Below are 17,423 nucleotides of genomic sequence, written 5' to 3' on the forward strand. Positions count from 1 at the left end.
GTTTTTCACTTTGTCATTAAAATCATACTTAGTGGATACATTTAAATATTGACAAATTAATTGAAAATAGGAAAGACGTAAGTAGCACTGAAATTGATATATCTACAGGAATGTTTTCGCTATTGGAAAGTATTATTTCTACAATGATAATTCCTTTCTCTTTAATAAAGAGTTACTTGGAACTACAGCATTTTGGCTTACTAAACTTGATTACTGAATATTGGATCCTAGAATAGTAAGCTGAAAAATAGAACCGGAAGGACATTTATTCCAAGTCTGACTTTACTTCTGGAGTCCTGAATGACTTTGGGCTAGTTTTTCTATCTTTTTGGGCCTCGGTTTCCTCCAATCTGCAAATGAAATTAATGGTCTCTATTCTCTTTGCCAAGCTCCTCCAGATCACTTAGCTTTTCAGATGACATTTCATTAAGTATTATTACCACTACTCTCAGTATCCAATATAGCTAAGGCCAAAAATGAGGTTGAGATGACATTTCGGTAGCAAACTAATTTTATAACAAATTTTTACTAAAACGTTTAATCTGAGAAGTACATGACATAGATGAAAGCATGTGGGAGAACAAATTGATAGCAAATATACAGACTGGAAATTATATTTGGACAAATCAGCATCCATTTTTATATCTACTTTCACCAAGCACTTCAATAACTACTTTACTAGATCAAACATGTATAAAATGTGAATTTTAAGTTGATATGTTCAACAACTCTAAGTATCAAATTGTATAATGAAGTGCAAAACATCCCATTATAGCAAATTGATGTAAAACAACAAACCAGAGGTAAGAAACTTGGGATCATGAGATGGGGATAAGTAATTTGATAAGAAAGAATGGTCAGTGTTAGGGCATGGGAATGGGAAAGACGGAAGTCCATAATTTATTTTACCATTCCTGTCAAATTTCAGTAAAGCAAGTATGGGAAATGCCCACACACAACCAAAAAGACAGAAAATTATCATAAATTATTCACTCAAACTTTATGGCTAAACTGTTATATGACATTTTTTACTGGTCTGAAAGAGTACCATCTATGAGGAAACAGTTAATTTCCCAAACCTGTGTTAATTAGTTGCATGCCCCAATTAATGTGAAATAGACTACATTCCTTTTGAATAAACCAGTCTCAAGAAAACAGTCACAATCACTTGAGAAGGAAGATCTAATTCATTCTACTTATAGAAGTATATAGAAATAGCATTATTTCATTATAACTATTTGCACCTATGTTGTCTGCATAATTATGGTTTTTATTAAATACACCTATATGAGAAAAAAAGAAAATTATAAGTTTTTCTTCTGTAACTATTTGGAGTTAGAAATTAAAATAGATAGTTCATTAATAGCATGGCTTGTTGAAATGCTGGGCAGTGGGGAAAGTGGGAAAGAAGAAAACTTTCACTGGGAAGAGACAACCTGTTGAACATTATACCTTATCATTAATAAAATTTATACTTTGGGTCTCTATAGTAGGTTACCTTTTTTTTTTTTTTTTTTTTTTTTTTTTTTGAAAATAATTTGCGTATTATGACCAGAAATGTGTGATGTGTAGATGTTTCTGGAACACAGGTACTACACAAGTGTCTGTGATTGCACAGAAAATACCAAAAGAAACCTCTTGGACCATGTAGTTCATGCTCTTGTCTTGAGTCATAAAACTGTTACAGGATGGCTCGGTTTCTATCAGAAGCTTGGGATCTGGATAGGAAAGTATACCATTGCAACTTGTACAGAAGTTTTATAGTGAAATCAACATCCAGCTTAGCCTTTGGTAAAACAGCAAGCAAGCTGATCTCACTCCAGCCTCCACATACCAGTTCATCACTCTACCTTTTCTTTGGTATTTATGGGTCACTTGCCCTACAGGCAGGCTCCCGTCTGCCAGAGAAGCACTCCTCACAGCTGTACCTCTAAGACAGCCACTCAACCCAGAAGACCACAAGTGCCATTTCATTGTGATATGCATTATTGTGAGGTGCTGCATGAAACCACACAAGAATCCTGAGGTCACATTACATGTTTGCGTTTTAATGACCTGCATGTCTATACCGCACTCCTACAGCAGAGCCTTAGGGTAGCTCCAAGCCAGCTGAAAAAAACCTCTTGTGCCGGACCATACCCAGACTCATTAACCTTGCCTCTGAGCAGGGTTAATTAGATCAGACTAAGCCTCCAGCTAGCACAGTGATTATTCTGCATTGTGCCATTCACATGTGCCCTTGTGATTCAGCTACATCAGCAAGTGTGCGAATGCAATTTCATAAGGTTCCAAAAGTGATTAATTTTGCCTCATAGGATCATTCTTTCTTCCTACTGACAGGGTAACTAGACAGTATTTTGGGGTCTAGTATTCTGATCCTGTATCTGACTTTGGACTTGCTTATGTTAGATTCCTCTTTCTCTATTCTCACTGTAGATAAAGGAGGAAAAATTACCACAACATATGTGTGTATCTGCAGAACTCTCCATCATGACAAGTCAGGCCAGAAGGACAATGGTCATGCTCAGTGATAACTCCCATGAGAGCGCTGGTGAGGAAGCAATATGGTTATGAAGGTTTCCATGCTGTTCAGTACAGTGCAAATCAGATCCGTAAGGTGGCTTTTAGTGCAGTCCGATTCATGAACTGGAAACAGCTGGACCAGCTCTCTCAAAGATATCACGTGGCTGATGCAAGTGTTCTTGCAAATCTGAACTGGTCATACATCTGACACTGCCTTATAAATAAGATGCAAGCAACCTGATTTCTGATCTCTCTCTAACAGAGCACTGCATCGCAACACAGAGGAATGCACAGACTTCCCTAGCTCATCTCCAGTTACTTCCAGGTCATCAGATTTGTCCAGACACCTCGGGACAATGCATACACATATTCATCAGATATCAAGTATCAATAAATTGCAATTCTCCAAAATTTTGCATTATAACCACATTTTAATAATTGAAGTAATAATCCCATCTTCTCCAAGGTCCCTATTATTTTCCAAGCTTGTAAAAAAATTACAAACATGTCATATTATTCTGGTCCAAATTCAAGAACAACATTCAGTTCCTGGTTTAGTGGAACTCTTATACCCTCCAGTATTAAAACAATTAAGCAAGTTTAAACTGTCGAAGTACTATTGACTCCACTGCAGTAATTGGTTTATACAAGGTACTTTTACGTTCATATTGTTCCCCTTGGACTTTGATATGCATATTTACCATAGGCTCATATAAGGCAGCAAGAAAAATATTGGCAGGAAATTGCTATTTGAGAAGTCATTCTTTCCATTTAAGATTTTTTTTTTTTTTTTAATAAATTTATTTTTCCTCAATGGATTTCAGGTCCCATAGTTCACTTTATACATGCTACGCTTTTTCATTGAACAGCCAACTCTGCCAGGTTGCTCACAATGGGATGACAACATCTCAGCTTTATCTCCTGAGAGGAGAGGAGGAGAAGACTGCATAGCAATTGTCAGAACGATGAGTACATGAAATATTACAAGCATCCACATGGCAGCTGCGGGGGATACAGAAGCTCTGGGAATGAGAAAAACACCTTTTCAGATTAGTGATTTTGTTATGTTAAGCCAAAAGAATTATTTAATATGAGAGAGTTAATTACAGGTATCGGTATTGATAGGCAATTCTAGCCTCAGAGAATAGAATAAATCTAGTCATTGCATGTGCGTGTGTATGTTCATAGACACTTGCTTACCGTTATCTGAGGAAATTACAGTAACAGTTGCAGTTTATTTTCTCCACTATAATGAAAAGATGGGATTTTTTTTTTTTTTTTTTTTCCTCCCCCCTTCCACAAAGATCTCAGGCTTGGAAAGAAAATTTAATTGTTGCACTTTGATAGACAACATTCAGATCTTTTTAATCTTTATTCTGCGAGTAAATTTTCCTGCAGCAAATTTCCTCATAATTACAGTTCTGATTAAAGTGAGCATTTCCAGAGTTCTGATAGCTTTGTAAATCACAGTTACTGGCTGCTTCTCTTACAGTGAACAGGAACTCACTTTGTAATGAAGTTTTACTATGCAAAGTGGCTCAACAATAATGTAATTAACATTTATCTGAAGATACTTCTCATGCTTTAAAGTAATACACATATCCATTCCTTCTGTGTATGCCAGATATTGAACAACAATCATTACAAATTCCCACATGAAAGGTACCAGGTAATAACTTCCCCTTTATGTTTACACTGCACTGGAAAGATGTGAAGTTTGCAGGTACTAAATAATAAACTGTTAAAAATGTGAGCTAAGAACCTCAAAACAAAACAAAAATGTGGTGCTTAAAACTAGACATAGTACTTGAGCTGAGATATTCTTACAGCTGAGTAACATACCTGTGATTTTTTTTTTTTTTTTTGCACATCTCACACTTGATTTTAGTAGGCCACAATGTGTTACATCTCACAATATTTGGGATCAGTGGGTTTTGGTAACAGTATGAGCCCATTGTCTTGTGTTCAGATCCTGTCTGCAGAGCTTTTGCCTGGTCCATTCCTGGTTTGTGCAGATGGTTCCTCATACTGAAGTACTGAAGTTTGCATTCAGCCCTTTGCAATCCTGTTTATTTCAGGTGATTCCACTGATTGCTCAAGATTATCTTGTGCACTTTCAGAGTGCTCAAGGCCCTTCCCTGAAGCTTATTACCATTTGCAGATGTATTAAGTGCACTCTTTATTTCATTATCTGAGTTATTAATGAAAACACAAAATAGTACCAGACTCAGGATGCATAAGAAATACAAAACATTCCTCTTCCTACCTGTGTATTTTGATGCTGTAAGCTAATGTCTGTCACACAGTTAGAAAACATACTGGAAACACAGGATAATGTAAAGCCAATTTAATCTTTTAAAAAGTGAAAACCCACAACAGCGTCTCTAAAGCACAAATGAGTTAGTCTTCAAGGTACAAAACTATTGCTTTTAAATAATTATAAATCTTGCCTCAATTATACAGCAAGTGATTCAACCTCTGCATTGCTATTAACGCCATAGGGAGGAGCCTTCCATACATAAAAATATCAGTGATGGTGCTGGAGATTTCCCTCAAGAGTATTGAAAAGTGCTCCCTGACCACTAATCAAAAATGTCTGACATCTTTCTTCTGACAAATATGAGAGGCTGATGTTGCCAACAAAATCATATTCCAGAATACATCTGTGCCCTCTCAAAAAGCTGAATGATAAAGGGGTTGGAGAACAGAATTTGTCTATCATTAAATATGGCTGTTTTGGGGAAGTGGAGCACATGAAGAACCAACCATACCATTCATTTCAAGAGAAAAATCAAGAAAGAAAAAAAGATGTCTCAAAATTCTTCAGATTTTCTAGACAATTGAGGACAAAGTTCTCCTTTCTCCCTGCCACAACCCTGCTTTGTATATATGTTACAGCTCAATATACAAGGCTTAACTGAACCAGTCTCTGTCTACAGGTACATCAAAGAGCATTAGAAAATAAGGGCGAGACTCAAACAAAACAGGGACTAACGTCCCTCCTGGAGATCTGACACTTCTGAAATCCATTATTGCTGTCAAATTGCAAAATTTGTGATTCATATGGAACGGTATGATAAACACTATTGCTGTCATTCATTTCCTGACGGCATTAAGAAATGCATTACATTGTTTATGTGAGGTACAAGGTTAATGCTACATAACAGACTCTGCCTCTGTTTTTCCTCTGTGAAGAAATATGAAGATGACTGCAAACTGCTTACCAAGAGGCAATTATTTTGTAAATGCAATTCGTATTTTATTAGGAAGTTCCACCTATAAAGTGTCAAAGCATTAGCCATGACTCTCAGAGGGTGAGTCTAGCACAGCGCTAAAGGTAAGGCAGATACCTGGAAATTTCAAATAGCTGCCACACATCTCTCTCCTGACTGAGGGGCGAAGGGAGGGAAGCCTAAATAACCAGTAGCAGCATCTGAATTAGAGACGGATCCATTCTTCTCAGGTCTCCTTGTAGCCATTATGCGTTTTACCATGCTCCACTGGAACTTAGAAACAGCTCGAGAACCATTAAACTAGGGACACATCCCTAAACCCCAACAGCATTTCATATTCCAGAAGCATATTATTGCCTTCATAAGAACTGTGTTGTAATGGGACCATCACTTAAAAAAAGCTGGTTCATTTGGGGGGCTTGGAGATCTATGTGCCAACTAAACACATCTGTCAATTGTCTGTCTAGACCCAAGCCACACATTTGCAGGTGACCTACTTTTACTTGTGCCTGAAACGCAGAGGGGTTACACTGCCACCCTAGCATTTTCCAGTGTGCAGAACAACTGTCTCTTGGTGCCACCACCATCTCTGAGAAATTAACAGTCGCTTCTCACTCTGCACAGAAGTGCCACGTCTGCAATGTGAACCGAGATCTACAGTAGCTACATTTTGGTGTGACATGGATACCCTTTTAATGCTGCTCCACTCCAGATTTAGTTAAAAACCTCTTACTTTGTTATTTGTAAGAGTACATCAATTAAATTGTGCAATTATTACTTAGTTATACTCAGATATTAGGTTATCCTATTTATGGAACAATATCCTAAGTACGGAGCAATACCAGCAACTTAATTTTGGTATTCAATAGAAAAATTGAAAAGCTTCCTCATGTCACCAGAGCAATCAACTATATAAGTTCCTTTACAAAATCTCCGAGCTCTAGTTCAAAGCAAAATCTCAAGTAATTCAGTTCTGAGCAGAAACAATCAGTCATCACCTCGAATACCGTGTGCAGCTCTGGGCTTCATAGTCCAAAAGGGATGTTAAGATCCTTAAAAGCACCCAGAGGAGGTCACCAAAGCTGGCCTATGGCAGGAGGACACGTGCTGTGAGGAGAGGCTGAGGAGGCTCAGGCTGCCCAGCCTGGAGGAGAGGAGGCTGAGAGAAGGACAGGTGCCGGGCTCTGCTCCCTGGGCACCAGAAGCACCAGGAGCATTGCTTTCCCGTGAGGATGGCCAAAGGCTGGAGCAGGCTGCCCAGCAAGGTGGTTGGTGCCCCCGTGTTCAAGGGGCATTTGGACACTGCCCTCAGTACCACTGGTGAGCCCCAAAGTGGGCAGGCAGTTGGGCTCGGTGACCTCTGAAGGCCCCTTCCCACTGAACTATTCTTGCCTATTTAACTCCTTGGTCCAAAGCCATGCCAAGTTAAGAGCAACTCCTTCTCTTCCAGACTACAGTTCTTCACGAAGGAGAATATTTAACACAGTCTGTGAAGTGCTTGATTTTTATCAGGAGGTTTAGGGACAGGCTGCAACAGTTTGCTGTAACAAGACTGAGCAGTGGTAAGGAAAGCAACCTCACAGCCTGAAAGAAGCGCTTAGCCTTTTCCTTACAAAGTCCTCCAAAATGAAAAACTGCTGCCTGAGGATTGATTAAATGACCACTTAATTGAATAGGGGAGCTCCACCAACAATATCTGACAGCACTGAGGAAAAAAATGTGTGTCTAAAGAATATGAGAAAATGCATACTCTCTTATTTCTGAAGCCCACATACAATAAATACATCTCTGGCAGGAAAAGGTATAAGGGCAGGCTTGAATTATTTATGCTTTTTAGGAAAGCTTTAGAGAATAAGTTGTCACAGACAACAATGAAACTTCCAGTTTAGTCTACCTTCCATTTGTAATAATAAAATGAAGAATATCCTCCAAATAAATACCGTTTCATATTTAGTGTAGCCTTCTTAGCACTCCAGTACCAAAATTTATATTGACAGAGCCTAACCTACTGTGGGGATGCGTGTTGAATTATTTCATGAATCCATATACAATACCCTATACAATATTATTAAGTCATAAAAAACATTATGCATTTCAAGTTTTCTGTTTTGAACCACTGAAGTTTCTGTTTGCTTATAGATTAATTAAGCAATTTAAAATTAAAGTCTCTACAGAAGTATCTATTTATAGATAGATATCCATATTGTCTATTTGACGATAAGAGAATTCCTATGGAATATTCTACACCATAAATTAATGTAAAACAAAAGGAAATAAAAGGAACTCCAAAAACTTCAGTGAAAAGAAGATTCATCTTTTGGGGTCTTCTTTTTTTTTTTTTTCTTTTTAAAGACAGGCAGCAAAAACCATCATTATTGCTCAACTGTTCCAAATTTACATCATCTCCTGAAAAAAAATCTAAATTCTCTGTGCCATCCTCAATTCCATTTGGCACAATGGAAGCACAGAAGAAAAGAAACCTCATTAAATGCACCCCTTGGTTTAGGCAGATGGGAGAGTACTTAATACCATTTCAGTCCTGATCTCACTTGTTCCTGCAGAACAGATGCAATATATAATTTACTATAGATTATGACATTTGAGATAATTCAAAAATCACTGATAAGACAAAATTATATCAAGCTAGATACAGCCATCTGCTATGATTTCAAGGATTCACCTGACAGTCACTTATCTCATGATTTGAGCTTCAGGAAATGCAGGATTTTGTCCATATCTTCTGAAAGAGTGGCATCTAAATCTGCATTGCTCAGGGATACTCAAACGCATTTTGTTCTGTTCTTGGAAGAGAGCTGCAGCCATTTGGACAAGACATTCAGAGAGGCTGGAAGTCTCTCTTTTGTGGAAAGAGCTCTACCATGTTACTTGTAACTCAGACTAAAAGAGTGTTCAGATGTGCAGGGAAAGAAACAGCAACAGCACCCCAACTTATTTTACCTACAGTCAGCCAAAGGTGTTGTATGACGGGAAGCTCCACTTAGCCTGAGACTGTAACTGCATTTGTAGCAGTATCTCCCAAAAGACCAAAGGGATTTTAAACTAAAAGGCAGTTTTATTTCAGAAGGAAAGAAGAGGTGACATTTAAAGCAAAAACAAACCCTCAAGTGTCAGTCAGTGAGACAGGAGGAAAAAAAAAAAAAAAAAAAAAAAAAGGTTAACAGGAGATCATCTTCTGTTCAACCACCGTGTCCTTACAAGGCAGGAATTTTCCCTAGCCTTTCTGGATGGGTAGCTAAAAGCCTGCACCGTTTCCTGATTCTTTTTTTTTCCCCTCATCCTTATCATGAAACTTTAAAGCAGATGTGTAAAACAGTAAAACAAACGTGAAAAATAGATGCTGTCCAGTAGGAAACAAAGTTGCTGTTATCCTCACCTACATAGAAAAGTCCAATAGATGACTAATTCTATCCACAGAATACTGTATTTTACAAACCTCTTGGCCAATTCAATAAACAAAATGTGGTCCTAAGCATGAGGGGCCTCCTGCATGGAACCCCAAACAGACAGCTATCACCTCATGACACAAAACTGTCATACTTGAACACAGAAACATTTGATGAGAACAAAATAAATGCTGAGAAAACATGGATCTACCAACTGAGACAGATGAGACAAAGGCTTGCAAAATCTCTCTTGCCTGCTGCATCCTGCTTTGCAGTCAGCAACTTCCAGGGCAGAGGATTCACTGAACTGCCAGTACTGCAGCAAAACCTACTTAGTCCTTTCTGAGTTTCACCAATGCAATTTCCAAGAATACAGACTATATACTTTTTGCCCTTATTCTCAGTAGTGAATGTTTTCTGTGTTTATACTTTGCAAAGTAATTAAAAAACTGAAGAGGGATCATGAAGCCACCTTACAAAATACTCCATAGCTACAAAGCATTTTACATGAATTTTGTCTTCTCGTCTTATCAAAAGTTATAGGATGATGACTAAGTTTTCTAGTTACTTGAATATGGAGAAGATCTCTGACTCTAGGAGTTGGCAGACAGAAAGGATAAGCAGATCCAATGGACTGGAGAGTTCTGCTACAGGAAGACAACTACGCTTTGAGGACTTCTTTTTTTTTTTTTTTTTTCTTTTTTTTCTTTTTTTAATTCATTTACCACCTGGGCAAATTAAGTATTGGAATTATTCACCAAAAAAGCATAGAGGATTCCCTGTGAATTGAAGGCCTTATACTGAGAACATCTACCTAAAACTCTTTTTGATTTGCCCATTAGGCTCCATGTAGGAACGAGTAGGAAAAAAAAAAAAAAAAAAAAAAAGAAAAAGAAAAAGAAAGAAGAACTGTTAATCACAGGGCTTGCTGCTCTACACAGTTCAGCAGAAATATGCTTTTATGTTATCTGCAAAGAGTGTTCTGTGGTTATGTGATTATGAACTGAAATTAATAAATTGTTAAGGTGATCTGCCCGAAGCGTACTTAGACTGTCATCTGAAATGAAGGCTGATAGGCATCATTTTATCCTTCTGTCAGATTTAGGAGATGTAACATAAATGACATGAAGAGCTGCTAGCAGCAGCACTGCAGCCCATTGGTTTATTCAGGAACAAATAAACAATGTTTTTAAAACAGCTTTACCTTCATCATAGCTAATGAATATTTACATTGCTCAATTTTAATTTTTCATCAGTTCAGCACATATTAAAGCAGATAAATCACACAGACCTAGAACCCAAAGTCATCGTTACGTAAAATGCCCACAGCATACACCTCAACACCAACCCTCATTGCAGTGAGCAAGCAAATACTGCATGACCTTAGTGCTTTTGCATGGGGTCTCAGTTTCAGACACTAACAGTTAGAAGCTTGTGCACATCTGGTCAGTTTTGCCCAGCACACTGTGTGACGTTAAGATTGCTGACATTGTTAAACACGATCTAGCCTCAAAATCAAGCAGTCTGAAATGTCCCCTTGTTGGCGCATGAAATGAGCTCTGTAGCACAGCCTATCACACTCCAGATCATCACTGTTTTTTTGTTTCCTTCTCTGCACTCGTACTTTGTGGGGAAAAAAAATAGCTCTTCAAGTAAATAGCTAATCTAAGGAAAACTGAAAGGTGCCTACCACTGTATATACGGGCTCCAACATCCCTTAGCTTGATCCTCAGAGGAATAAAGCTATAAAATATGATACCCTGTGAATTCACTCTTGATTCAACAGTTGTCTTAATCTTTAGTGAGATTCTGAATTGAATGTCAGCTGGGAATTCTATTTTTGATGCAATATTGTGGGACTAGGAATAGATATGACTGAAATAGCGACAAGAATACTGATGATGTAGAAAATCCAGTGCTGCTGTTACAATTCCTACCTTCCTGACACTAGCAGTGTCACATAGCTAAGCTCCTAGGTAGTAGTAAATAGATGTCATGGTGTTAAATACTTCAGACCAAGAAAATAAAAACTTCCATTACAGTTGCAATCTCTCACTAGCTTTTAATATTATAATACTGCATGAATGCGGAAGTCAGCCTACCACCAACTTATTCCTGAATGACTGGGGCAGGGGCTATCTGGTATACAGCCACAACTCAAATGACTCTGCTGCTTGATGAGTTTCAGCATACACAGAAGTTCCCAATGTCACAGTACTTTCAGAAGTAAAGTTTCTATGTACTTCAGTGCATTCCCAAATATACAATAAATGAGCCTTCCTACCATACAAAAGGTCACTGCACTTTTAACTCAGAGTATCCAGTACTAGCATTGCTTTATCACTTTTAGAAAAAGTCTTTTAAGAACTTATAAATGAGCACTTGAAGAATTCATGTACTCATCTGCCTGTTTAATTATATCTCCAAGCTAAAAAGGCTGCCTTTGTAGACATACATTTTGCAATACTGTTACATAAATGTTTAAACAGCTGCTGCAGTTCGAAGACGTATGCAACAATCCATAGCTTTAGAGACACACAGTTATGAACATCACCTTCACACATTTTAGAATATTCCAGATAGTAAACAGGATCTTCGACATATGGTTTGTGTATGCAACCTGAATTTCAGTCTTCCCTGAGCAAGAGAAGCATTTTAAGATGTCAGATTCTAATTAAAAAGTAAAATGAACCTTCCTCTACATTCAGCTACTGGAAAATGTCACAGGATTAAGTGGACCGGGATACTACTTCAGTTTCAAAGAATTATAATGCCTTTCTTTATAGCTTTCTGCTATAAAGTATTTGCTATACAGTCTTCAGTAAGGGAAAGCATTTAAGGACGGGTCACAGCATTAAACATACTCAACACCAAAGGTTGGAACAAAATTGCCAAATTCAAACCTTATTCCAAGCATCTCTAGACCTGGATAATGGATTTAGTCAAGGTCCTCTCTCTTCCAATTTTAAAATATAAATGATAACTTCCAAATGTTCAAGCAGGGCAGTATACTAGAAGTTGTCTATATATGATCATTTTAAAACTAAAGTATTTTAGTATAGCACTGTAGACTCCCACCGTACTGTAGGAGTCTATTGAGTTCATACAGGCAAGACTTCAGTACCACCAGTGCCAGTAGCCTTAAAGGAAGTTGCTGCTACATGCCATTTATGTTACAGGTGAAAAACTTTCTGGAAGAAGTTGTTCATTATGCATTCCCATGTACAACAAACATTTTTCAAAGCCTCTACTTTGATGGGTTGGGACTCTAATACTGAATATATACACCCACATATAAAGCAACTACACATTGCTTTTACTGCTAGGATTGCTAATTGAAATATGCAAAAATTGGCTAGCATTTTCCAAAGCAAATTTTCAAAACAAAAGAGAGAAAAGAAGTTAGACTGCAGTTTGATTTTACACCATTCTTTCAATTCCTCTAAGAATTACATGTCATACAGTGCACGTAAAGCATAGCGTGCATCAGACATCACCTTCTCATTTCCTCAGGCCTTCTTTGTAGGCTTCTCTTACAGCTGGGGCCAATCAGACTTCTGTGCAGCAACACATTTTACACTGACTGAAGGTCTCACTTTCAGCTTCTTTCCTAAATCTTTCATGTATTGTTTTTCCCCACTGGTCGTTGCTACTCCTGACAAATGCATTTTTTAAATGATTTCAAATTTTTGAAGAAGTTTTACATCCTACAGACATCTATGTAATCCCACTCCTCTAGGGACTGCATTGCCTAAGGCAACACAAGCCTGAACAAGAAATGCAGCTGTGTAAGATACCAGGGCAGAGGCAGAGCCAGAACAACCAGCGCTCACCTCCTTGGCTTATGGCACTGCTGAGGGACAGCAGAAGGCTGTTTAGGGCACACCAGAACTGCCACATGCGAAATAAAACTCCCCACAGCAGCAATTTGCTCCCCTCCAGGTCCCAGCTCAGCAGCACGAAGAGGCCTCGGCCCCACAGGCCCCAAGACCCTGAGCTGTGTGGAGCTCAGCTGTGGAGCTCCTTGGACCCTAACAACAGAGCAGAAAGCCCCAGGGCAGCCTCTTCAAGCCTTGGAAAACCCTCCTTAAAGCACACAAACTAGGGAGGGAAACCTTGAAAGCACCAAAGTCATCGAATGTGATTCTGACTACGTGTCGGGAACCGGCCTAGCAGAGGACGCAGCACTTGGGCGTGATCAGCTCTCCCAGAACGAATTGCAGCCTCACATCTGCGGCTTCTCCACTCACTTGCTTTTCTACAGACGTTTCCACAAAAGCACACCAGAATAAGAATGATACATCAGTGACCTTTCTTCCTACTATTTTTGTTATCATTACCTGTCGGTTAGTCTCCTTCATTTCCAGTCTTCTTATACAACCTTTCTAGTGCCAGGTGCTATGAGCTGTGTATTCAGCATCACTGCAGAAGCCGCAACTGATATTTTGGGTTCTTTTCTGTCCTAAGGGTTGCAGTATCATAAGTAAGTTCAGAACAAGGCAGTGGGGAAATAGTTTCCACACTAATGTATTCCACACCATACATTCCTAGCCTGCATCAAGAGGATTGTGGATAGCAGGTCGGGAGAGGTGATCCTCCCCCTCTACTCAGCGCTGGTGAGGCCACACCTGGAGTACTGTGTGCAGTTCTGGGCTCCCCAGTGCAAGAGGGATGGAGAACTTCTAGAGAGGGTCCGGTGCAGAGCCATGAAGATGATTAAGGGATTGGGACATCTGTCCTATGAGGAAAGACTAAGAGAGACAGGCCTGTTTAGCCTAAAGAAGAGGAGATTGAGAGGGGATCTTATCAACCTCTATAAATACCTGAGGGGACAGATATAAATACCTAGAGTGGATGGGGCCAAACTCTTCTTAGTGGTGGTCAGTGATAGGACGAGGGAAAATGGCTATAAATTGAAGCACAGAAGGTTTTATCACCATATGAGGAGGAACTTATTTACAGTTTGGGTGACAGAGCACTGGAACAAGCCACCCAAAGATGTTGTGGAGTCTCCTTCTTTGGAGATATTTAAAACCCGCCTGGATGTGATCCTGTGTAACATGCTCTACATGACCCTGCTTGAGCAGGGGGGTTGGACTAGATGACCTCTGGAAGTCCCTTCCAACCTCAAAACCATTCTGAGATTCTGTGATTTCTAAACTGAAAAGAGCTACACAGAGTCTACATTAATTTCCTTACATCTCTAATTCAAATCACTTGACATCTGAATAGTTATTATGAAAAGTAGCCAACTCTTCATATTGCCTGGATAAGACTTTTTTTTTTTTTTTTTTTTTTTTTTTTCCTGAAAAGCTGGAGTTACATGTTCCAACTATCTCAAACAACAGAGCAAAGTAGGAATTCCACTAAAGCATAGCCTGGCTCATTCTGATACAAAGGCTTCCAGTACTAACAGAAAGTTTCAAAACTAATATCGAGAGATTTTGAAGAGCAAAACTATTGACTCATCTCATTCCCAGGTATGAAAGATACATTTGCTGCATAACTACAGCTCTTGTCCAGTGTGGAGGAGTGACAGGTTAATCAATAATGTCACACAAGGCAGAAGAGACTCTCTTTGGAATTTGTTCAACATGGCCTCCAGTTATTGCATTTCGTGGGCTATGACTAGGAACTGCAACTTTGATTGCTGTATTTGCAATACACTGCACTAATATCACTGTATTTTCTATTTCCCCCAGCATCTATAGCTGAGAGTCTGTGGCCCTGAAGCCTGCCTAGCCTGCCTCTGCCTTTAAAGCTAAGGTAAAAGAGAAACTCTTTTCTCTGCACAATTCTCCAATTATCTATGTTTAAACTGATCACTTGCAGAGATATTTTCTTAACCACTGCATTTATCAGTGTGACAAAGGACCAGAACTTAACTATAATTTTGTGTTGCTGGGCATTGTTCCATTTCTGAGGAACAAGGACAATTAGTCCTGCAAAAACTGCTGCTCCTCCAGATAACAGAACATTTTGATTCTCTGGAGGATACCAGTGTAAGTTACAATGCAGGAGTTCAACAAAGCACAGCTTATTTAACAATCAACAGAGAAATCAAACCAGACACCTTTCCTAATCATTTATCAAAGCACATACAATCTCATTTTATGGCAGATGAAGAAATAAATATTGAGGAAAAAAATTCTTCTGTAACCAGTTCATTTTAATAAATAAAGCATAACAAAATATCACAGCAGATGTGTGGTGTTCTGACAGCTATTTTTTGTGGTTGTTTTTCACCATTTCATTTCCTCAGCTGAAAACTACAGAGAGCCTTGGAAAGCACCAACTTGCAGCAATAACTCTCTCAGCCACAATTCTGAGGTTTCCTTTTGGGATGTTTAATGACATTCTGCAGGAAAGCAAGTACTCACTGTAATGACAGGTGCTGGAAGATGCATAGCTGGCTGGCCTCATTGCCTGAAAAGGGAGGAAAAGGTCTGTGTTAAGGCCTGATGATTTCTTGCCTTTAAGGCCAACAAGCCTGAAGTGATGGACAAAAGCTTGCTACCACTTTCAGAAAGCTACAGCTCTCAGAGATACGCAGCTGTAATGTACATAGGGCTCAGCAAGAAAGCCATACAAACACACATCCACCATTCATCCTCAATGCGTTGGCCTGACAGCCAAGGCTGTGGTACGTTGGCTCTGCATCCACTGTTTCAGCATCTGCTTTCTATTCATAAGCATTTGGTCAAGTGTCCCATGCTAAAACGTGGTAAGGTTTAACTGCCAGTGAAAGTAGGAAGATGGCAAGGCTACAAAAGGCATCCACACATCTACAGACCAGCCTAAGCAAGCAGAAAAGGAAAAAAAAAAAAAAAAAACTGTTTCTGAGATGCATACCTTTTGACTAAATTGTCTCATCTAGTTTTACATAGTAGCAGTGAACAGAAAAGAGGTTCATTAATTTATGAATAGACACCCCTAGTTATCTCTGGAAAGGCCAATTTTTATCTGTGCTTTAGAACTTTGCAAAACAGCTTTCAGGGTGGCTGTAAGGGTTGCACACAGCTGCAATGAGTAGGAAAAAACATCAAACCATTCCTTCACACACCAGTGACCCAGTCATCTGTTATACCATAACCCATACACCTTCATAGACAAAGTCTTTGGTCTTAATGTAATTCATTTTATCCTGTATTCAACAGCCTAATTTTGTTGGGAAATAATGAACAGCCTGTTCCAAAGTCTGTCATCTCGACCAGGGATCTTTCCAGTGACACTGAAGGGCTTTCAGTGAAAGAGTTTAAACTTACTAAAACAACATTGGCACTATCTCCAGGGAGTTCTAGGTCAGGAAAAGATTTATACAACATACATTTCTCAATCTTGTCTGAGATCACTTCATACAGAAATAATGTGTGGACAATAAGACATTTTCAACAAAGGTGAGATTCCTGTTGCCTCTACAAACTGCTAGCCAATGGCAGCGTAAAAGGGGAGGGAAGAGCTGAAAGCAGAACTTTTTTGATAAAGGAATCTGATAAAAACAGTATCACACCTTGTCAGATGCAAACATAAGAGAGACTTCTGTCTTTAAACAGCAGCAGAAATATTAGAGGAAATAAATACCTTGGAATTTATCTTCAGAATTACTTTGCACAACAGTATCAGAACTGTTTTCTATAAACATGAAAAACAAAAGTAACAACAAAGGTTAGTACTATCCTCATATAAATTTTAAGACCTTCTTAGGAGAGTTTTGAAGAGGCAAGGCACCGACTACTGAAACAAGATGCCCTCTTTCTGGATGTGTGGCATTATCTGGATTAAACAAAGAATTCTCTCACCATTAACCAGTAACCGCAAGGCAACTGAGGACAACCTCCAGTTGTTCCATTTTTCTCCAGATCAACACAGTGTTTCTTTCTGCAAATGTCAGGCAGTTTCTTTCACAAAACGTCTAAACATTTATCAGTTCAGAATTACCAACCCAGTTATTTATGGAAACATCCTGCACAAAAAGAACTGTTGCTAACAGACTTTGGACTGTGATCTAGCAGCCTGTAATTATCATTTTTGTTAAACCTTCCCCCAACAGAGGCATGATTCCCTTAAAGGTGCTTCCCAAACAGAAGTCCTCATTAGAAAGAATATGTATATATGTGTAGTGCATAAACAGATTGGATTAAAAAGTGATAACTGCACCATTTAATCTTGTAAATAAGTAGAACAGGAAATTGTTTTTGTTATGGACTGCTTTCAGAGCTATTCAGAATAATCTCAAAGAAAATTCCTAGCTCATTTCTAATTT

General features: G+C 38.7%; 1 long non-coding RNA gene across 13 annotated transcripts in view; it reads right to left on the reverse strand.

The window, feature by feature from the left end:
* The window catches only part of LOC311439549, a 235,701-nt gene that overhangs the window by 67,207 nt on the left and 151,071 nt on the right, over nt 1-17,423 (reverse strand). For 5 of the 13 annotated variants that reach the window (XR_014694799.1, XR_014694804.1, XR_014694805.1 and 2 more), the window contains one exon: nt 15,541-15,586. The exons of the other annotated variants lie outside the window; for them this stretch is intronic. This is a non-coding gene — a long non-coding RNA (uncharacterized lncRNA). The remainder of the gene's footprint in view (nt 1-15,540; nt 15,587-17,423) is intronic. 13 annotated transcript variants of the gene reach the window in all.

This window comes from Aythya ferina (genome assembly GCF_964211825.1).
Source record: "Aythya ferina genome assembly, chromosome: 7".
Taxonomy (NCBI): domain Eukaryota; kingdom Metazoa; phylum Chordata; class Aves; order Anseriformes; family Anatidae; genus Aythya; species Aythya ferina.